The sequence below is a fragment of the Rhipicephalus sanguineus genome, chromosome 4 (assembly GCF_013339695.2).
Source record: "Rhipicephalus sanguineus isolate Rsan-2018 chromosome 4, BIME_Rsan_1.4, whole genome shotgun sequence".
Classification (NCBI taxonomy): domain Eukaryota; kingdom Metazoa; phylum Arthropoda; class Arachnida; order Ixodida; family Ixodidae; genus Rhipicephalus; species Rhipicephalus sanguineus.
Genome location: NC_051179.1, coordinates 76,665,891 through 76,689,474, shown reverse-complemented (window position 1 = coordinate 76,689,474; position 23,584 = coordinate 76,665,891). Strand labels below are relative to the sequence as shown.

The 23,584-nt window shown below is 46.0% G+C and overlaps 1 long non-coding RNA gene across 1 annotated transcript in view; it reads right to left on the bottom strand.

Moving 5' to 3' along the window:
* Positions 1-15,354, bottom strand: part of LOC125758062 (uncharacterized) — a 235,932-nt gene extending 220,578 nt beyond the window's left edge. The window contains exon 1 of the long non-coding RNA XR_007415785.1: positions 15,059-15,354. This is a non-coding gene — a long non-coding RNA (uncharacterized LOC125758062). The remainder of the gene's footprint in view (positions 1-15,058) is intronic.
* Between the last annotated feature and the right edge of the window lie 8,230 nt (positions 15,355-23,584).

Here is a 23,584-nt window from a genome sequence, read left to right as displayed (position 1 = left end):
TCCCCTCCTGTAGCACTCTTCTCCTGTTCCACCCTGTTCCATCATAATTATCGCCAGTCGAGGTAACTCAGCAGGTAACACTGCGGCCTAAATCAATTTTTTCCCTATTATATTTTCATCCTTGATATAGTATAGGTGGACTGACTGTACCAGACTTTTCGTCAATGTGACATTCGCAACGCTCAATACTTTTTTTTTCTCTCTCTCCTTCTCTTATCTTTGTGTTCCTCTGTACTACTAGGAACATCATTTTCAGAACCAATGTCAAAAGTATATACCACGACAAAGTGAGAACTTCGAGGTTGCGCGAGAGCCCGACTAAAACGCGTTTGACGCCTCTTACAAATACTCGTACAAGTTGTTTCATATAACTTACTCGATAAGTCCCTAGTACTATATAGCTTACGCCCTCTGCACCTTCTCTACATCATTTATTCATCTCTTACGTTAAGCAAGACCAGCTGGGTAGGCCAGCAATTAGTTCTTTCAAAATACAATTGCTCGGCATGTTCGCGATCGCATCTGCACGTGTCAGCTTATACCCCCCCGTTTGCGGCAACAAAGCGACAAAATAAAATCCCGAGAATGACACTTACCAGCGTCATAAATTGAAGGCAGCCGCACGGATGCTTTACACATCTAGGCGATACAGTTGACCTTGAACTCTTCGTGACTCGCAGTGTCGTCTACGTCGGCTGTTGACAAGCTTACGTTACCCGCGTATCGGACGTTGACATTCCTGTGTCACTGATCAAAAGGTAAAATGCAAAGTTCACAGACACACACTTCATGTTGGCGCGGCTGTCATGTTTTCAACTTTCATTGCTGCTGTTTTGGGTTCTGCCAACGCGTCTAGTATGCAATCAAAGGTACGAGCACTTCTTCGTTTCGCACCACCGTGGAATGCGGCAGGTTTTACAGCTTCCAGCCTCCGCACGTCCGTCAGACTCCGTCGGTCAGTATGCACTGCGCGCGTCGACAGTTCGTGTGAACTGGCGCGCGCATTTTCACCGCTATAGACCGGTGATATAGCATGATTAGGGACGATTTATGCAAATGTCTAGGTGAATCAGTAGTGAGGACACTCAAGGAGAGGAAGCGAAGTATACACGCATTCGTAAGGACCACCAATCAATGCGATACCATATATAGTCAATTTTCACGAAGTTGCGGCTTACGTCGACGCAGCGTTATGCGCAGAGAAATAGCGCTGTCGTATATGTTAGTAGCTTTCGTCGGTTTACGTACGCTATATGTTCACAAGGTGTGTGCGAATGATGAACATTAGAACCGAACCGAGACTCGAATACGAATATGAATCGAATGGATTTTGAATAGCAAGGTAGGCAGTTACGAGCCCGAAAAATCCACAACGTTTCACTTGAAACAAATATCCACAAAATGAACATTATTATTACTTCTAACGGAGAAAAAAAATGACAATTAGCTAAAGTGAGCTAAGAATGTAGGCCTATATAGCAGCAACTACAGCCGTCGAGATATTTTACAACTATAGGCTGAAATATTGCAGTTCAGCGTTCAAGGTGGTATAATTTCGAGTAGCTCTTTAATGAAACTGAGACGTAAAAATTAGACAACGTTTCAATAGTCAACACTATCACGAATGTCCCTGAGGACACTTTCGCTTCGGGGACACTATACAGAGCCACGGCCGCTGGATGGGAATGCACACGGCTCCCATAGATGGCCATGCTAGAGCTTTTAGCAAGTCAACAAAAAAAGAGCTTGTACTGCATGCGTCTTGGTAATTACATAAATAAAACAAGAATGACCCCTTGCTGTTCCAATGCTTTGTTCCTTTGGGGTTTCTCCGTCGGTGCTGATTATTCGAAGTGCATCCGATATTCGCTATTTCTAATATGCACCATTCGATTCGAGTATCGAACAGATAGCTCTATTCGATTCATTATTCGAAATTTTCGTATGGTGTCCTTCCCCTAATGTTAACGCCGTTATTTCGTGATTCCGGCATATGTATGCTGGAATTGCAAATAACGAATTCTATATGTATACTGGCGGCGATTTCACATATGTACGGCCTAAACGAGACGCATCGATCATAGAGTTCTATAATAGTATACACTAGGCGGAAATCTGGCGCTAGTGTCAATGGGAGCTGCAATGCATGGCGCTTCAGCCAGCATGGGAATGATGGGTAGTACACGGATTTGTCTAAGCTTCGTTCTTTCGGCACCGTGAGGCCTGCAGCCGCCTTGTCGCAAGACGAAGTTCAGCAAAAGTTCAACAGTCCCATTTCACCACATTGATCATTTCAGGCTGACCATTTCAAATCAGCTCACGACGTTCGCAGCGATCCATTCTTTTATTCGAAACAAAAGCCAAAATACAACATTAAACAAAGCTACAGGTGCGTTCGAAGCCGCAAGCACGAAGACAAGGCAAATCAATGTGCTACCCTTGATTCCCATGGTGGCTGAACGATAGCAGCACCACAGTTCCCTCTAGTAGACAGCGTGGGAAACTCTGTGGCATCAACATGGAAACGACAAGGTGGTTGCTAATCAGGGGCGTAGCCAGAAATTTTTTTCGGGGGGGGGGGGGGGGGGTTCAACCATACTTTATGTATGTTCGTGCGTGCGTATGTATGTGTGCGTGTATATATACGCAAGCAAAACTGAAAATTTCGGGGGGGGGGGGGGGTTAAACCCCCCAACTCCCCCCTTGGCTACGCCCCTGTTGCTAATGGATCATTGTCTTGTCTCCGACATGCTTGGCACGGAGCCCTGTTTTTAGATGCGAAGCATCTTATGGCGGAGTTCAATCCGGTGGTAGTGGTGTGCGGCGTGACCTCCCTTACTGCGCATGCGCAAACCCTCTCCCCACACCTCTTCCCCTTCCCCATCTCCACTCCCCCAATCTGCCCTCACCACTTTCCCTATCCACTCCCCCTGACTGTATACAGACTGATGAATTCCCTTCGACGCTTGTATACAAGCGTCGAAGGGAATTCATCAGTCTGTATAGCATTAAAGGAATAAAACAACTAGACGGATGTCGCGGTTTCGCCTTGAACCAACGGAACACATAGGGTCTGCAGGTCATGCATCAAAACGCCCCACGGCAGGTGTTGATGGTACGGCGACCCTAAAATGCAGAATCAAGTGGTCCGTTGAGTTGCCGCAGTCAGCGCGCGGATTTTACGACCGTCGAAACATCCGACCGGCGTTCAGAAAATGAATGTACTAAAGAGGAAAAAAAAAATGCAGCAAGAAGAACAGAGGTACAGGTGTAAAACCTGCAGCCTGAAAGTTCCGTCTGCAGTATATACGCATGGGTCGTGCCACATGCACGTGATATTTTTCCATGCACTGAACATCGAGATATTTCCACATGGTCACCTCAACCGACGTTTCGCGTTTTCCTTTTTATTTTACTTTACACATATGTCCTGATACCGTGCATACATTTCTGCAAACCGCAGCTCATGCATATGGGACCCTGGTTCTGGCACCGCGAGATTTTATAATTTATGCACGTCTTTTCTGTTGTTATTTTTTTACAAAACAAGGAAAAAATAACTACTTCGATTTCAGGATTAGAGGTCGACCTGCGTCATATATATATCATCATCATCATCAGCCTGTCTACGCCCACTGCAGGGCAAAGGCCTCTCCCATGTTCCGCCAATCAACCCGGTCCTGTGCTTTCTGCTGCCACGTTATACCTGCAAACTTCTTAATCTCATCTACCCACCTAATGTTGTGTCTCCCCCTCACGCGTTTGCCATCTCTTGGAATCCAGTCTGTTACCCTTAATGACCACCGGTTATCCTGCCGACGTGCTACGTGCCCGGCCCATATCCATTTCTTCTTCTTGATTTCAACTATGATGTCCTTAACTCCCGTTTGTTCCCTGACCCACTCTGCTCTCTTCCTGTCTCTTAAGGTTACACCTATCATTTTCCTTTCCATCGCTCGCTGCGTCGTCCTCAATTTAAGTTGAACCCTCTTTGTAAGTCTCCAGGTTTCTGCTCCGTAGGTAAGTACCGGTAAGATGCAGCTGTTATATACCTTCCTCTTGAGGGATAGTGGTAGATTACCATTCATGATTTGATAATGCTTGCCGAATGAGCCCCAACCCATCCTTATTCTTCTAGTTATTTCACTCTCATGGTTCGGCTCCGCGGTTACTACCTGTCCTAAGTAGACGTACTCCTTTACAACTTCCAGTGTCTCGCCACCTATCGCAAAGCGCTGTTCTCTGCCAAGATTGTTCCACATTACTTTAGTTTTATGCATATTAATTTTCAGACCTACTCTTCTACTTTCCCTATCCAGTTCAGTAATCATGAGCAGTAATCATGAGCATATATATATAGCTGTGAATTATCATTCGATTGGAGCGCGCTTCCATCAGTGGCAGCAACCTAGTAAAGTATCTTAGCAGAAATTGTTGCTGGCTAGTTGGTACATAACTTCGAGAAAAACCTTGACGCCTAAGCGCCACGCTCTTTTCTTGCGCTTTTTCTTCCTGCTGGGGGTGGTGCTTGGGAGTCTAGGCTTTTCTCGAAGCGAGTGGTATGCTTGTGTGTATTGCAGCAAGCTTTAAGGTTTTAATAGGCACAAACGTAGGTGTTTTGCATTCAAGTATTCGTGCTTGTGTGTATATATGTTTCTGCGTTTAAACCTTCCAGACAACTAAAATGCCCTTCTGTTTTCTGATGTTTTCGTGTTGGGATAGCATTTCATTATGGACCATTGAGACTACTGCAAAATTAAACTTCGAATTTCGGAGAATCGGGTACCTACGAGAAATAGACTCTGATAAACGCCGAATTTCCACCAAGAAGATAAACTCCGAAAAATATCCTCCGAATTTCAAGAAAAATAAACTCCGAAAACACGGAGCCCTAGTTATAGGTATAAATTTATTATATTACATTAATTACTGCGATCAAATAGTAAGATTTGGGATATAGAATAATAACGAATGTAAATAAGGCACAATATAGCGAGATGTCAACTATATAAGCGCCTAGTCTATTCACTTTTAGCTCGCCCGTTTCAGAAAAAACAAGTAGTCCCATATGCAAGAAGCAAAAGAAGTTCAGTACTTGTCCCTCATAAAACTTCTCCGAATAGCTTTCCCCGCATAAAAAAAAAGCATTTTCGAGATGAAATGTGGGACATATACATATGCACACCGTATGTGGGACAAACTTAAAGGGACACCAAAGAGAACAGCGATTTTTCTATTATCAGTCAATTACTCTTTTTACAATTCCAAAACCAACACGCTCGCCGTGACCAAACTCTTGGTAAGCTAAAAAAAAATGCGCAAAACGAAAATGCGTGTGGCGACGCCACCTTGAAATTTGCGCAGCAAACGTCGTGACGTAATAGATTCCGATGGCGTCTGCTGGGTCCTACGTAGTTCCTAATTGGTAAAAATGAAGTACATTGAGCTCTGAGGGGGCCATATATAGATTTAACACACCAAGTTTCAGGAAATTTCGTAGAGCCAACGTCCCCAAAGTACGACAAATAAAGTTCGAAATCTGTGACGTCATGCGCGGAGATTTCGCCCGCAAAATTTAAGAATGGAACTCTGACCTTGATTTTCTTCGCTATTAATAAATTTATGATGGTGAAATCAATTACATTTGAGTTATCAGATTACACTTTGCCAGTCTAAACCGATTCAGTGCTTCACTTTAGTCCCCCTAAAAAACTGAGGAATGTCCAAGCCCTGCCCGACCCGAGCCCGCCAACTGAATTCCGGGCTCAACCCTAAGGCCGGAGCTTCAGGCCCGGCCCGGGCTCGGGCCCGGCAAGGCCCACGGGCCGCGCCGGGCCCGGGTTTTCGGGTAGGCCCGAGCCCGTGCGGTGTTCTACTTCAGGGGCCCGGGCTGTCGTATGCTGTCGTCTCTTTACGTAACGCAGGCCAAACCACGTATAAAAATAGAAAAAAAGAGGAAGCAAGCGAGAAATAGAAAGAACGAGAAAGAAAGAAAAAAAATAAAAATAAATATAGAAAGAGGAAGAAAAAGAAACAAATAGATAAAGATAGAGGAAGAAATAAATAGAAATAAACAGAGAAAGAAAGAAAAACCGGAAGAAGAGAACAAGAAAGAGAGGAGGAAAGAAAGAAAGAAACCGAAGAGAAACAAAGAAGGCTGCCCAGCTCCGCACTTGCTTCAGGCTTGGCACACCTAGGGCGAAGCTGTCTTAATTTGTTTTTTTTTTCTTTGCACGACAAGTGATCACAGGTACACGTGGAAGGAGGCTAACTCGCAAGTCAGGATCGGGTCCCGTGTTTGTACAATCGCGGTACGGTGAAGTCTGGCAAATCTAATGCTGAAGCTCGACGCAGCGAGCGAGGAAGTTACCGAAGCGACATCGCGAATTAAGTGTTTTCTTTTGCAATCCACGAGACTCGTGGACTCGATAACTTTGTGGCTTGGTTGCATCATGACGCAGAATAAGTATACGCTATACAGATTCGTAGACATATAAGTTTCCTTTAATACGTTACAAGAGACCAGACTCCGCGCGATCTCTTCCCTTCGTCTTTTTCGTCCAAGTATTATACTTGCCTTAAATCGCTTCCGCATATATGCGTTACTTCAACGAAGACCATACAACCATAGTGTTGCATCCTGATACAGCATATATATAGTGTGCCTTGAAATGGCTACAACTTCGGCTTATCCTCATAAGAGTTGTATACGGCGCAATAAGAACGTTTAGGCGTGGGCTCCTCATTATATGGCAGAAAATGTTCTCTGACGTCATGGTACAAGCGACGTGACGTCAGCCGCCGATGTTTGAAGAAACGGCCCTCCGTATGTGCTATTTAGCACATGTAACGAGCCAGCGCGGCAGAGATTGCAGTCACCTGACGCAACCCGTTGCAAGTGCTACCGACATAGAGCTCTGAGTGTACAAGCGGCGGTGTTTTATACCCCTGTATGCTATAGGCGGTGCTTCGGTCGCGAAGGCAGCTCCGGCATGCAATCTTGTTTAATGTTTGCTCGTTTTATCATTCAAGTACCATGATTGCACACTGAAAGCGGCCTCTCCATTGAACTAATTAAAAAATCAATTAACTAACAGTTATCATTTCTCAAGCACAAACAACGTTTTTGTGGCCTTAAACTCAAAGATGTGCGTGCAAAGCTGTCGTTTGTTTAGCTGGCATGTTGATTCTACGGCCTGAACGTCATCCCGCAATATTTGAAACGCACTGCCCGCTAACGTCTGCGATGTTACACGATGACCTTGGTCACATTACCGTAAATTACATTAACATCCTTCCCGTCAAATCTAACGCTTAGAATATTAATGTGACTGACATTAATGAGATCTAGGCAATTGTGTCGACGCAGACGTTCAAGTCGGAGTACAAGGGTACATGGTCAAGCCGCACATACACTGTTTAGTGTACGTCCCAAATTAGATAACAGTGTCGAATACCTTATACACCGCCTCTTCTAATTCTGAAAATTATTGAATACGATGCGCATTTACACATCACGCGGAGCCTCGCGAGAAACATATACGAACGAGACTGATTCAGCCCAGTTCCGAGACAGATGCAACAGGCGCGGACGACGAGACCTTGGCGCTCATTTTGCGATTCGCGCGATAGGAAATGGAAAGAACAAGGAGGTGACGATCGTGCGTGCGCACCTGTTGTCGCGTTGCGCCCCCTGGCGTCAAAGACGTCCCCTGCGCACGCCACGACGCATGAAGGGCAACAGCGCGTGCTGTGTTTATGGGAGCCTCGAAGACGGACGCAGCAGGCCCACATTAAGATGTCTATCGAGGATGAACAGGAAGCGAAGTATAAAGAGAGGACGCAGGCAGAAGCGTGCGCGGCCGGCGCGACCACGGCACACATCGCGGGCGCTAGAAAAACAGTGGCCGGTTGTCCGGCGGCCAAAAAGAAAGCACTCCGCCCATCTTTCAGTGCCTCGACTGCCATCATCAACCCTTCCCATTACGCGATCCCAAGGAACGACGGCTTTTGTTTTTTCTCGTTGTGAAGTTGTTGTTCCCCCTTTACGCACGCATGCGCGCCGCTGGTAATGCACATGGGTCGTAAAAAAACGTTCGAGTTTTGCGGGTGAGGGCTGTGAAGAAGGGAAGGAGTGCGGGTCTTCGAGGCGCTGCAATCAGCTCCGCTTTATGAGTAATAGTAATGGTTATATGGAGAGGAAAAGACGCTTATCTCCGCAGTCTCTATGAGTCGGACTCGAGTTGACGGTATATAGCACTCCATGGAAGCTGTAGGCGACAATGGTGATGAAAGGCGAACAATCCACGTGTATGATCGTAGTTAAGTTTCTTTTTGTTATTTAAATAAAATGTAAATGAAGGAGTTGTTGTTGCCACTGCTTGGCGACGGCTCCCCCCTTACCACTTGGTGGTAAATAACACGTTACTGCTGCACTTCTTAAACACAACTGGGCTCAAAGGCTATATATACAGTTAAAATAAGCGTGGTGAAGAGTGTTATCAGCAGGGTGTCGGAACGAAATGTTTTTCGTTTAGGTTTTAGTTTCCTTCCACTGCAGAAAGTTCCGTTCACGTTCGGTCCCGGAACGAAAAGAAATTGTTTCCTAATGGTTCATAACTGTTTTTACTTGTATGCGAAAATTTGAAGTTAAAGGAACGACAAAGAAAAAAAAAACACTGGATTTGTGGTATAGTCACTTGCACTCTTCTTAAGAAAGTGGGCCAGGGGTAAAACACGTTATCCCACGTTCTTCGTAGCGGAACTAACTATACCACGAATTCCTACCAACTAGCACAAACCAGTACTCTTCAAAGTCATAGTAATTATTTTCTCGAAAGTCAATTACGAATATTTTCAGCAGGCACAATGCTTTATGTCAAGTTAGTGAGCACGATATCAGAAGGAGCGAGCCATCAATCCCGGCCGCGGCGGCTGCATTTTCGATGGAGGTGAAAATGTTTGAGGCCCGTGTACTTAGATTTAGGTGCACGTTAAAGAACCCCAGGTGTTCGAAATTTCCGAAGCCCTCCACTAAGGCGTCCCGCATAATCATATCGTGGTTTTGTGACGTTAAACCCTCGATATTATTATTATTATTATTATTAGCACGTCATTGAGTGTACTCTTTGATGTGCGAGACCGCTGATAAAACAAACTTCAACGCTGAGAATGCCCTCTTCACGTTGGCCTGCGTGACAGGCACACGAAAGTCCACTTGCGTTAATATAAGCGTCACTGGTTGCCAATGTTTCCGTTTTTCGCAGAATTTCAACACATATTTACTTTGGAATACCTGCCCGAGGTGCGTGTAAATATCGTGGCCTGACATGAATTATTATTATTGCTCACTTTGCATGACCTCGGTTGTTCCGGATGGCCAAGTTTTCCCGTGAACCGAAAAACGATTTAAAAATTTTCGGTTTCACTCCGGAACCAAATAATAGATTAAGTTTCGGTTACGTTTTCGTTCCGGTCAAAAATATCGGTTTTTTTTTTTTTTTGGTTTTCGTTCCGTTCCGACACACTGGTTATCAGTCATTACTCCTTCCCGTTTTCTTTTTCTCCCCGCTTTTCCTGCAAGTGTGCGTGTGGCAAACCAGACGCAATCGGTTTTCCTTCCCTGCCTTTGAACAGCGAAGCTCTTTAGCAAATCGTTGCTAGTCCGACGAACCAATAAAACTATCATCAGCATAAACGGGTATGCGCCACAGAAATTAGGTAAATCCCACTACTCACACCTGGTCCATAAAAATGAAGAAGGCAACAGTTATCCCAACAACAAATGGCTGCGAAGCGACGGCAGCGAGCCGAAGATCTCGAGTATACGGAAGTTGCCAGCGAGGAGACCCCGAAGCGATTGAAGTACCACGCCACCGACGACGTGCCCGTATGAGAGGTGCGAACGCTTGGTTTCAGCGCGAGTTTCTGTCTCTGGAGTTTGGGCATCAGTGTCGTGTCTGTGACTGCCTGTGGTTTAACTCGAACCCCTCTGCGCTGAGAATCAACGGAGAAACAACCTAGCACCACCTAGCTAAAGCCTAACAACGACCTAGAAGCAACCTAGAAACAATCTGCATCACCTAGCTAAGGCCTAGAAACAACCTAGAAGCAACCAGATTAGTCTTCAGAATCGCCCAGTTTCGCTTTTTCAAGCCTTGCGCCGCTTTGTGCGAGATTCGCCAACTTTTTTCTCTGTTTTATCTTTATGTATTTCGTTTTTTGTTTATCTTCATTTCATCGACCTAATACTCCTTTGATACTCATTTCTGTGTTATCATATACACAGAACGGAATATATAGGACATTGTGCTATTTAAAGTACACCTTAAAGGAGTGTGTACGTGGACAAGTTAATTGATTTTCATTGTAAGGGCAGCGGCAGTCAGATGACAGCACAAGGCACATAGGACAGGTATACTTTCGGTATTACTTTCCACGAACAGCAACACGTTACAAAACACCGCAAACGGCATTCTTCACTGCGTATACCCGCGACATTAGCATTCGCCATCGTGACCTCAAGAAAAACACGGCGCGAATGCGACAAGTCTGCTAAATATCGCTTCACATCCTCCGTCATGTCATCGTCATCGTCATCCTCATCATTACCCCATCATCCCCATTATCATCACACATCGTAAGCAGACTAAATGATGTGTAATGCTTCTATAGAATGTACCACATAGTCCGATTACTTACAGTGTGGAAGTTTCACATATATGACAAATGCAAAGCGCTGGTGTATGCGCCTGTATATGTCCCATATATAGTTTGTATCGTCATGATGACGCCAGACACGCAGTATACATGTATATAACGAAATAACGTCCGCACGGGGCTAAATCTTTCATAATTACTCCGCTGCCCACGGTGGTTAAAGGAATACGACAGCTTTCTGTTCTGACTTCGACTTCTCTGTGTTTTTTCCATAGAGGTTGCGACCTTTGCTCACATGCGTGGGCTGTCGCCCAGAGCGATGTTTACAAAGAATACAACCAACCAGGCAGGCGATCTGCGACCTGGTATGATCTGCGAGAAGATTGTCTCCGCTGTTGTTGATAATGAGTCCTCTTAGATGGCCGCTTCCGGTATTCATTTGTACGCATGCTCAGATAGAAAGATAGAAAGATGAAAGTAAAATGCTGACAGGACCAGCTTGCGCTCGCCGTTTCCGGTTCGACGACGCACGGCAGCCTGCCACGTCTCCCGCGCGCCTTGAGCGAGACCTCTGTGCGTGCCTAGCTTCAATTTCACTTCCGAGCTGCGCTGTCACCCGCTGAATGCTCATGTCAAATTCAATTGCAGCGAGCGCCCGCCTGCTTGCTTGCCTGCTTGCGTGCCTGTATGCGTAAGTGTTCAAGTTCCCAGCAGATGCGTTCGGAGAAGTCGCCTGGACGTTGTTTCGCCGGCTTGGTTAAGAGCCATGCATGGCCGAAACAAAGGAGAGCTAGTTGCATTCGGGTAATCTTTCTCGGAGTAAGTGTTTCGCTCATGGTTGCAGCATGCAAACTAGACAGCAAAGGCGTCTCAGCAATGATGTCAACTCCTCATATCATACTCGCGAAAAGTAAGAACAATGCTCATATTCAGTTAGACACTGAAAACGGCGGGACTTGGCTCCCCCTATATAGTGCAGAACCCTTATAATAATATCTCGGGTTTTGCGTGCCGAAATCACGACCTGTTTATGAGGCGTGCCGTAGTGGAAGACTCCGGAAATTGCGACCACCTGGGGTTCTTCAACGAGCAGCTAAATCTGTGTACTCGGGCCTCTAGCATTTCGCCTCCATGACGATACGACCGCGATGGCCGCGGAATCGAATCTGCCACTTCCCGGTCAGCAGTCGAGGACCGTAACCACATATCAGCACCGACAACCCTATAAGCACGCTTATGGTGTTGAATCGACGGTTTAGCTTTGACTCTAATCCGTTTCCTCCCAGTGGTGATTGCTCCGCGATGCTGTTTACCGCGAAATCTGTACGGCTGCAGGCGAGGAACACGTTGCTCGTGGGTCATATGAATGCTAGTTAAGGTAGTAAACTGAAAAATAAAGCTATCAATTTTATAAATCCCAGTTAAAGGCCACCATTTCATGTGAACATGCGATCACAGTGCTCCTATCACAGTGAAAATACAGTGCTCTCATACGGGGCATTGTCCAGGAAAACAAGAATGAACCTATTATTTCGAAAAGCTTATCACGCATTCAGATTTCATTGTACAGCGTACTTGAAGGAAAGCAGATAGGTCGAGCTTTAGAAGAGCCACGCACTATAGCCTACCATTTTCGACTGCAGGGGGAGGCACGAGGACCCAAAGGTATAATGACTTATGAAGCCATATCAATCTAGCAGATATCATGTGGTCGTCATGTGAAATGTCGATGCGTTCAGTAAACAAGTTATTCAATTCATTGATTGATCTACCGGGTGGCACTCGGTATTTTTACACTTTTGTATTTTAGTTCCAGCGATCATCTGTAATCCTTCCGTCTATCATTTCGCGATTGTCAGTATAGGTGTAGCTGAATGTTCCATCACTACATTTTGTACGTGGAATCCGTGCGCTATATGTTACCCCTGTATATATCATATTTTTCACCCGGCACATGGAGTGTCAAGGAAACTGACGAGAGGGGGGGGGGGGGTTATGCGATAAATGACAGGGTTATGCGCCCCCCCCCCCCCCCACTGCCCCCGAAAGTTTTCAATTTTGCAGGTGTATATATACAGGCATACACACAAACACACACACGAACTTACATAAAGTATAGTTGAAACCCTCCTCCTCCCCCCGTCCCCCAACAAAAAAAAAACATCGCTATGCTGCTGCTCATCCCTACACATTGCGATCGAACCTGCCAACCTTACATGTCTCATATAACTCGAACGAAGCTATAGCCATTCGAGCAGAAAAAACTGCCACTGAACTCATTGCGTACTCGTAGCGAAACACATCGCTGTAGTACACGGGTAAGACGACTGCGGTACGAGGACGTCTTTTCCGAACGCCAGTGTTCACGCTTGGCGGCGCTTGCAGTGCGCCCGCGACAAAGGAACGAACGTGTGGTTGTTGCGGCCGCGGCGGCGCCTGGCGCATATACGTAGGTATGTACGCCTTCCCCGCGTCGTGTATGCCTGCACGCATGGTCGAGCGTCGTTACCGCGTGCATGGCTGATGCGCACACAGACGCACGCACGTCGCCGAAGGCGAAGCGCTATTCGCATCCGTCGAGCATTAAACGAGCGACACAACGCGAAGAAGGGACCGACGGAGAAAAATGCGTGGCGCATGCGGCAAAAGCTCGTCACGCGTCGCCAACGGCGGCCATGCATCGCGCCCGCTTGCTTACGCGCGCATACACATGCTGTTGCCTTCGCCGCTGCAGCATGCGCAACTTTCCACACACAACGCCGCATATGCAGCGTGCGTGCGTGCCAAGTCAGGCGTGATGCTGACGACGTCTCGTTATCTGATCGAGCGAGCAGCCGAAGCAATGAAACAAAGGGAAGAAAAAATAGAAAGGCATTCTTACAGGGACGATTGCACGAGGTTAACGTCGCGTGCATTTATTTCTATCTCGTATATGGTATATTGGCGGCGACAGTAATTTTTCGCCATGTGGCACGTGAAGTTTTATGAAAAGAAAGTTCGTTTTTCTAGAGCAGGGGTCTCAAACACGCGGCCCGGCCTGTATACATGACTGTCATCGTCGCATAGTTTTATTTTAATAATCATGTTATTGAGCTACAAAGACGTGTGTGGCATCAAACATTCTTTTCGCGAGGTATACCCCATGCGGTCGCTAGGTCTTAAAACGTAGCCATGGAACAAAAATTCTATATTTCAGAATCGGCGTCCGCATTTCAGTTATTCTGGAAGCCAGTATCGATTTTTTTTTCGGAAACCTGAAGAATATATGAGAGATAGGAAAGGCCTTCTTTCAAAAGGCAATGTTAGCTGACATTTTCTTCATCTTCTCCCCCTCCCCTCCTTCTGCTTCAACGTTCGTCCGGGCACGGCTCTTGCGGAGACTATAAACTTCGTGACACCGGCCCGGTAGATCCGGTCGAGTTTGAGACCCCTGTTTTAGAGGGAAAATTTTCTAATTAGGTGGTATCGCCGAGTTCTTTATACGTCGCGGCTATTCGAAAGTTCGTGTGACCACCTACTAAGCTAATAATCGAAAAAAGAAAAGTAAAGACGCGTTGAATTCGAGGAGTGGTATTCGGAATACATATAGCCGTGTGCGTTTGCGTCCAGCGGCCTACTTCCGTGTGCAAAAGCGTACGGACCACGGGAGCGCGTGTCGAAGTTGCGGTTTGCGCCATCTACTGGCGAGCTGTTTGTTGTCGAGAGCATTGCTCTGGCGATTGCGCGGCCAGACCTATGCTCTCGACTGCAGACGGTTGGCCACTAGATGGCGCAGACCGCAACTTCGGCACGCGCTCCCGTGGTCCGTATGCTTTTGCACACGGCAGTATACGTACGTACATATAGCAAAGTGGTGAATTCATATTGATCTCTACGGCGTATAGTCTGAGTTTGCGCATAGGAAAAAGGAGGGGAAAGTGCAATGCACGACGACTTGTCCGTGTGACCTGAATGTTGTTACTTCTATGTCACGTCAATGAAGTTAGGCTGAGAGCTAGAGAGTGATCACGAATTGACCATTTCAGATATTGCCCCTGTTCAGTTGGTACTGCTTCATCTGTATGACATATATGCCCTCCTATGCATATATATATGCCATATATATATGCGACATATATGCCCTCCTTTCTTTGCCCTGGGGAGCCAGGGCAATGAAAGCTATAGATGCATTCACTGCTTTTGTTATGCCTTCCGTCTTCGCCTTGTGTCTCTTCCTAAGCGCTTTTCTATTTTTTTTTCTTTTTTGAAAATGATTGTGTGATTGTGAAGGGCTTGGAAAACTGTCGATTGGGTTTAGTCGAGCGTATACTATACAAGGTGGCTATATTATACAATACAGCACTTTTTTTTTTTCAGATATGCTTCCACTAAAATCCATATCCAAAAGATTTCAACTTACCGGAGCGTTTTCAAGCCTTCGTTCGCTTGGAGAGCCACGCCAGCGTTGTAGTTAATCGCTGTGACAGCCAGAACTTGACCTTATCCCAACCAGCGTCACAATGTCGCAAGTGTTCGCACCACGTCGTCTGTTTCGAAGCGGTGGTTGTCAAGACCGTCGACTGCATTCGCGAAGGCTCGAGCGAGAAGCCTGAACGTAGAGGGACTAAAGCGTGGTTTCGTGAAAGCGCACGCACTTTTACGCACATGTGCGATGCCAGGCGTGTCAAACAGTGACGTTGGATTGGTTAAGACACCACGGGCCAGGCTTCGTCCCCGTCGAAATGCAACCGCCATGGCTGGGCACCAAAGCCGCGCCTTCGAACGTTTTTCAGCAGCGTGACATCTAACTTATACGCTAGCTACCACGGCGCCAGTCACTGTTCTTGACAAGGACATGCAACCGGCCGACCTTTCAGATGATTCGGGACAGCGCCACCACACGGCTACAGTTTCACAGCGCCGCTTCACAATTTCACGCGTGTCAATTTTGTTATCGTGCAGCTTCTTCCAACGTCGTCTGCACTACTTTTTGATTGCAGGGGCGTTTCTTCTTCGCCGGACTCTTTCTTTTTATTTTTATTTGCTATATAGACTTGCCCTTGAGGCATAATATTTGTGTATATTTATGTTAAATGTGCGCCGTTAGGCCGGTGTTGTGTATGAAGTGAAGAAGTGCCTGACAGTTATGACCTATGGATACATGACAACACATTCCACAAGGCACTTCTTCACATCGCAATACTCCAATCGCCACTAAATGATAAACGTCATTCGGACATTGTTAGCAACCCTTCAAAGGGTCCTGCAACAAGATTTGTTAAAAGAGAAAGGCATACAATCAGCCTGATCAACACTGGGTCAGTATTAGGGTTGCAAGAGGCCTGTAACCTAAAATGGACATAAGGTTGATGAGAACGACGAATGCATTTGGTGAAGAAGAGAGGAAAAATCCTCGAACAGGGATTGTCGCTAGAGCCAACGTTTGGACAATGGCCTTCTCTTCTTCAGAGCAGCAACAGTTGCTGCCTTGAAGAACAAGACCACTTGCCGAAACGTCGGCTCCAGCGACAGCCCGTGTTCGAGGATTTTTCATCGCTTAAAGCTAGTATCTTCCCCTGAACATCTGCCATATTTGGATTGCTTTCGTAGCTATATAAAGCACCATGTCGTCGTTCATGCACGCTCTCGCTCATCTATGACCGGAGGGTGTTTCCCAGCGTCTGCCGTTTTACAGATGGCGTGCGACATTGAAAGAAGAGCCATTACACCCCTCTTTTCGTTGTCGAGAAGACTACTGTGTCAACATGCGCTCTTTTGCACATCCTTGTCTTTTTTTTCCCTCATAGTTATTTTTATTTGTCCTAAACTGTCAAAATTTCACTCTGTGATCTCTGTATTTTCTTGCGAGTATTTTCACCTGTATCATTGCGTGTGTTTTACTGGATTCTATTGTTTCCTGTGTTTCACATACTGTAAAGATTGCTCAGCACTGTTTTTAGTTTTATTTCACAGATTTGTTTCGAATTGTTCTCACAGATTGCTCAACATTTTCTTTTGTACAGTCCGCTCCTGCCTATGGCTTGTAAAACAAGTTGGCTGTAATAAATGAATAAATAAATAAATAAATAAATAAATAAATAAATAAAAAATAAATAAATAAATAAATAAATAAATAAATAAATCTTCATATCACTCAGTTGCAGGCCCGTAGCCAGGAATTTTTTTCGAGGGGGGGGGGCACTTGCTGAAAGCCTTGACTATTGGAGAAAAACGCCTGTTTTCATTGTTTATTTTCGGTAAAACACCATGTATCATCAAAAATTCGCCCCCCCCCCCCCCATGGCTACGGGCCTGCTCAGTTGTCTGTAGCTGTCTGGGCGTGGAGCGATGCCCACCACGCTTCACTAATAATCTCCCTGAATGATATGGAAGAACCAGCGCTCTTCGAAAGAACACACGTTCACTCGAACTCCTAAATACAGAAGATAAAAAGGCGCTGGACTTTAACTGAACTGTTAATCTTCTTCTGGAAATGGCTTGATAAACCGCACGTGCTTCTTCAGGAACATCTATCTATCTATCTATCTATCTATCTATCTATCTATCTATCTATCTATCTATCTATCTATCTATCTATCTATCTATCTATCTATCTATCTATCTATCTATCTATCTATCTATCTATCTATCTATCTATCTATCTATCTATCTGACGATGATGGCGAAGTGGAAGACGTGGACGTGGTCACATAGTTGCACATGTGAAGAAAGAAAGAAAGAAAGAAAGAAAGACAGAAAGACACAAAGAAAGAAAGAAAGAAAGAAAGGAAGAAAGAAAGAAAGAAAGAAAGAAAGAAAGAAAGAAAGAAAGAAAGAAAGAAAGAAAGAAAGAAAGAAAGAAAGACTAATGGGCGGAGGTAACACGGAAGCTGATGACGAAACACTTTGGCAAGAGTTCCCGCTAAATGCGCGCGTGACAGAGTAGATCGTGTAATATACGGTAGTGCCGGTTGCGTTATCGTAGTTACGGCGATGGAGGATTAAAACGCTTAAGAATTTTGTCCTTTTACACATAGCGATTGCATAACTCAGTGACGTCGAGCAAGTTCGTTTCGCTAACGGCCGTGAGCTGTCCGATAATAAAATAAATTTATGTCAGAGTGTCCCGCCCTTATAGATCTCGAGTGATACCCATTCGGAGACTTATCTGCATGCCATGGAGTGCGCAATTGATGATTTTCGCGTCAGTGATGCTGATACCGCATGTGCTGCAAAATTACGCACGGATACACGGGTTCCAAAAATGCATTTTTACAAACAGCGAATGCACGTATACACTGTAAACAAAAATTAGCCGAGATGGGAGCTTTTCCAGCATATGAGCCCCTAAAACCCCCATGCCCCAATCATTTACTCCGTGGTAGCGGAGTGAAGTCGGCACATGTCGTCGTAAAACGCCCCTTGCTTAATGAGGGAGTTTATGAACGACATGACCTTGTTAAACTCCCCACGGAGTTTTAGATCACGTGGTTAGAAACTCCCTATGGGAGGTTTAAAAAGTATTTTTGGTCGTGACGTGCGTGACACGTGGTTAGAAACTCCCTATGGGAGTTTTAGAAACCATTTTTGGTCGTGATGTGCGTGCGTGTGTGAATGTGCGTGTGTGTACGGGCATCTGTTTGCAGCGACGATTTGCAGCGAGGATTTGCAACGGCCGGTTGGTTTGTGTAGACGTGTAGGACTATTTTCTCCACTGAACCGTTCTGGTCAGAGACAAGTTCAACTCGCGCCAGCGTCCGACCGCGAACACATCGAGCTGGCTGTCCCGTGTTTATTCTCTCGTCAAGCGGCAATGCCCATGCACACGAGTGCAAGCCTCCGACACGCCACGGATACCTCGCTTCAACGTGCCGAGTTACGAAGAAGCGCGAAGAATAATTTCATCGGTAACAAAAGTAAGCTGTTGCGATCGTCAGCGGGTTCTTTCTGGAGTTTCACCGGCAAAAACTTCGAAGCAGTAAGAAGTAGGCTTCGCTACGTCGTCGACGTCGTCGGCATCAAGCCGGCCGGCGGCCGGTGTGAGAGCTGCGCCGGCGACGCGCTCGCCCCGACCACCGGCAACGCTTGCTTCTCGGAGTGTCACCGAACCGATGTTTCACCGGCTGCAACTTCTAAGCGCTAAGAAGGCTTCGCTACGTCGTCGGTACCAAGCCGGCGGCGCGTAGCGAACTCGCACAGCCACACCGGTCGCCATGGCGAAGCAAAGAATATGTTTCACAGAAAATAAAAGCTGCTGGAATGAGTAAGTTTAAATTGCCTCTTTGTGCCATGCAACCACCGTTGTCAAACGTATAGCGAGAAGGCGAGCGCCGATACGAGATAGATTGAACCAACATGCGGCCGCCGCTGCACAGCGAGCAACAGGAACCGCGACTACGAGCCGTCTCGTTCGTTGTAAGTGCATCGCTCCGTAGCTTAACGCGGATAGCGGACACCTGTTTTTTTATTGTGTGTGTAAAATAACGGCGACGAAAACTGCACAGCAGCAAGCATTTTGTGATCGCGAGCTGTCGTTCGTCGTATAGCCATGCCGTACTCCTGCGAGATGCCTAGCGACGCCGTCGGCAACAACGCGGTATACCGGCGGGGCGGCGTGGTTCTACGCCGGTGTTGCTGAATGTGTGCCGCTGAAACGTTCGTGCACGGCCGCTCGTGGTTCGTGTACGATTAGGTGCATTTTACAGACTCACGCACAGTACTGCTAAGGCGGATACATCCCATGCGAGAGAGTGCCCGCTGATAAACAAAATTCGCTAATTAAAAAGGCGTTGAATGTTGGGCGGGTTTATAGTAAAAGACAGGTGTACCTCAGTAGTATCTATAAGCCCACCGCAAATTTACACGTACGCCATGAATGTTTGGTGCTTAATTACGCGGTAAAGGAGTGTCCCATCCGAGCTACATTGGAGGTCAAGATGTGGTGCCTATATATACCCGGTGACTAGAGTTTGGTTGTGAAGCGCGAGTGGCGAGTGGTTGTCAGGATGAGTGTTGTATTACTTTGCAAACATTGTGTGCATGTTTGTGTACGTGTGATCGACTTTGCGTGCTTCGATGCTAATTAAATATTCTCTGGCGCATGGTGCGACAGCGAAAAGCATTTTTTTTGGATGGTTATAAAAATTTACTCCCATACTTACCTGGAAAAGCTCCCCGATGGATGTAAATAAATACTCCCCTTAGTCCATCCAAAACCTCCGTCCTTGAGGGGGGTAAATTTTTTACTCCGCCTGGACGGAGTATAAAAACCCCCATCGGGGCGTGCGCTAGAGGACAAGTCTATTTACTCCCATCTCGGCTTTTTTTTGCTTACAGTGTAGGTTAAACATGCATCAAGTACGCACTTGGCTAGTTACAGAAAGGCGCCCGTTCTCCAAGGTCACCATTCATCTCAGAATAAGAAACTCAAAGCAAGATATAGTATATATAACTTACAAAACGGCTAGACGTAAGCTATCTTTGGAAATGATTCGCATGGTTAACTCCTCGCACATTCGGTGCATCAAAGGGTCGCTTTGTGTTCTGAAGGAGCACAGCTTGCCGATTCGAATAAAACGTAGCCTTCCGTACGTATAAGTAGGTAAACAACTTTATTAACTTCACGAGAGGATCATGTGAGGTTAAGAAAAGGATGAGGAAAGGGGGGTGTGTCGACGACCATGACTATGGGCCTTCCAGCCGCTCAGATGACCGGACACTGATGTTGTGCTCTGGCGACCTCTCTGGCCCAGTGTATAATGTTCGAAGCTTGTATAGCTCCGGTTGCGAGCTGCGCAGGACACCTTCCCATCGCTCATATATGTATACTGGCTTTTGCGCTATAATAGCGTATACAGCGCTGCTACGCTGCTAAGCCCGTGGTTGCTGGTTCGGTTGCAGCCGAGCCTTCAGGCTTGGCAACACTATAGCACGAAGTTGACATAATGTTTTCTTATGTTTATGTGCGCAAGGTACGTAGGCCGCGAGTGGATGCTGCTGATAGGCTGGGAAGCCTTGTAAAGTTCCTTAGAGCTTTCTATTCTCATGCCCTCCGCTCTTTGAAGCGCTAAATAAAAATTATCGATTGATTGAAAACCTCCGTATGATTACGAGGCACGCCGCACTGGAACAGTCCGGATTAATTTTTCCCGCCTGGTGGTCCTTTAAGATGCACCTATATCTAAATACACGGCCGTCCTTGCATTTCATCCCCATCGAAGTCTAGCCCACGCTCTCGACCGGCACTTTACCCGTCAAGCTATACCACCGCAAGTATCTATATTTTTTAATATAACGCACGAAGTGAGTAGCGCCCTAGAGATCAAAGCGACCGGGAGACTCTTAAACGGAGCTGGTATGTAAGGGAAACGTGTGCGACGAAATTAACGATAAGTTCTCGCTCGTGCACTCAGGTGCAAATTATGTGTCACGCTGCTATCAGTGGCGCATGCGCCGCCTAGGAATCTTTTTCTGGGCGCTGACAGGTACAGAATTCCACTTAACAGTTCCCGCCAACTCCCATCAACATCGAGTTTCTCGTACACGGATAGAATTTCCGGAAAGTGGCATAGTTCACTTGCGTCTTGCTGGATTGCTAATATCAACAAAATGAAATTTTATACATTGGGTTGTGTCTTTTCGCTGAACAACAACAAAAAACGCCAGGCCTGCGCGGAAACCGCAGCACAGTCACAGCGAAAGCTGGAAGAGCGGCATTTCTACAGCCCGTTACAAACTCCTTTGGGGCTACTAATACAAGTACATTACCAACGTACCCACTACGCCAAAAATCATAATTTTTGGGATGTTGGGAAGCACCCACCACGACATTGTTCGTTATTCTGCGGAGAAGCGAGGTACCATCTGTAAGGCATTATGTGCGCTTTGTTGATGCGACGGTTGATGGGGATGAAGAATTATGGCTGAGCCCTTTCTAATGGGTTGGAAGCTTTAAACGACCCACTAGTTACGTAATTCATATTGTGTGACGCCCAGTTGTTATTTAACTGTCCCACCACGCTTTATAACATACGTTAACCAGAGAAACGGAGAGCGAGAGAGAGGGAGTTAACTTTATTGAGATCCTGAGCAAATGGATCATGAGAGCCTTATGGGCTTCCTTGGCAAACAATAGTAGTGCACTTGCGAGGAACCCACTAGGCTATAAATCGTCATAACTTTTGTGAAAGAGGGAACAGCCACTATGCAATTTTTCGTCATTCTACGGAGAGCCGTGGTACCTGCTAAACAGCTGTAAGGCATTATGTGCACTGTTGATGCTGTGGCTGATGACGATGAAGAATCATCGCAGAGGCCTTTGTAATGGGTTGGAAGCATTCAACAACCCACTCGTTGCGCAATTCTCATTGTGTGACACCCGGTTACAGAATTCGCGTTTGTGTGACGCCTGGTTGTTATTTTACTCTTCGACCACACTACATTACATATGTTAATGTGGTTCCTTCCCTACATGAAGCCTGTATAGGGTCTTTTTGCAATGCAGTTTCAAGCACCGGCATGGCTCCGAGGTAGAACACTGGGCTCCCACGCAGAGGGCCCACGTTCGAACCTCGTTCCATCCTGGAAAGTTCTTCTTATTAAATTTTTTTTCTTATTTCGGGCGATAGCGGTTACGGACACGGCGGCGGACAACTACGGCGCCAAAAACGGCCGTTGAAATGATCTCATAACAGCTTTCGCTCTAAAAAAAAAAAAAATGAACGGCAGGGGTTTAGCCAGGTCTGGGCCTGGTTTGCTATACACTCAACTGTTGAAGGGGAAAGAAATATTGAAAGGAAAAAAACACACTGTTGATATTGTCGACGTGGTAAAGTGTTATGTGCTCCGAGTCGTTGACAGTTAATCAGGCCGGTATATCCCTCAAAAATCGCTGTAATACCTGTGTGGTCTTTTGTAAATGCATTGCGCGACACGAAGGCTCCAAGATATTGTTCAAGATGAAAGTGTTGCCGCAGCCAAAGTGGTTTCTTTTCTTTGAGGAAAAGATAGCAAAAGTGACATTTTCGCTGCGGTTTGCCTTAACGACTTTTTCGTAAAAGCAGGCTTTACCTCAATAATATTGTTAGTGAGGAGAAGCGATCTTCTGAGGCTGAGTTCGTTACTGTGGGTCATAATGATTAGAGCCGTTAGTGTGAACTAAACGGAAAACAGCTTTCGCGTGATGATTATCGCTGCAGCGGCCAACGCCCACTCCGTATGATGACCATGACTAATCTTAATTGCCCCTTCAAGAGAAGATGTGTTACGAAATGGGGTGTATCGAAGTCTCACTTGCAGGTGTAGTAGTATGTATTCATGGTAACCTGTACTTATATATGTTAATGGTTGCCTAATTAATGAATAAAGTGTAAATCGTAGCCAGGGTTACGTCAGACATAAGGAAAGATGACGAATATTGTCATATTACATTGTCAAGCGCATTCAAGAAGGAGAGCTGCTACAGGGCGTCCAAAGGACCTAAAGGCGTAAGGCTCTCTCGCCTGTGTTCTCACTATGGAAGCGTGGCGTTAGATTGCGACTTTGCCTAGAGGTGTGAGACGCATAGTGAGCTAGAGCTCACTTTCTTTCAACTTCAGTTTATTGCGGGCAGAGATAAATTTCGAATGAACACACGAAACGTAACGGCAGCTTCCCACTAATTTGAACCTTTTTTTTTAACGCAGAGCAACCGGACTGACACGTTGCAAGATAAATAGAAAATGAGATAATTGGTGCATGTCCATTTGTCATCGCCTGTTGAAAGGAACCTGAACTACATACTCAAAAAAGAGAAGACTTATCCCCATATTTTGCGAAAGTTTATGAATTGAGGACAGAAGCTTGCTTGCACGTGCCCTCTGCGGGGCGTGAACATTCTGTAGATTGCTTTTACGCTTATTTCCGAGATCACTTCCACCTCTGTAGCTGGTGCGCTGCTTAATTATCC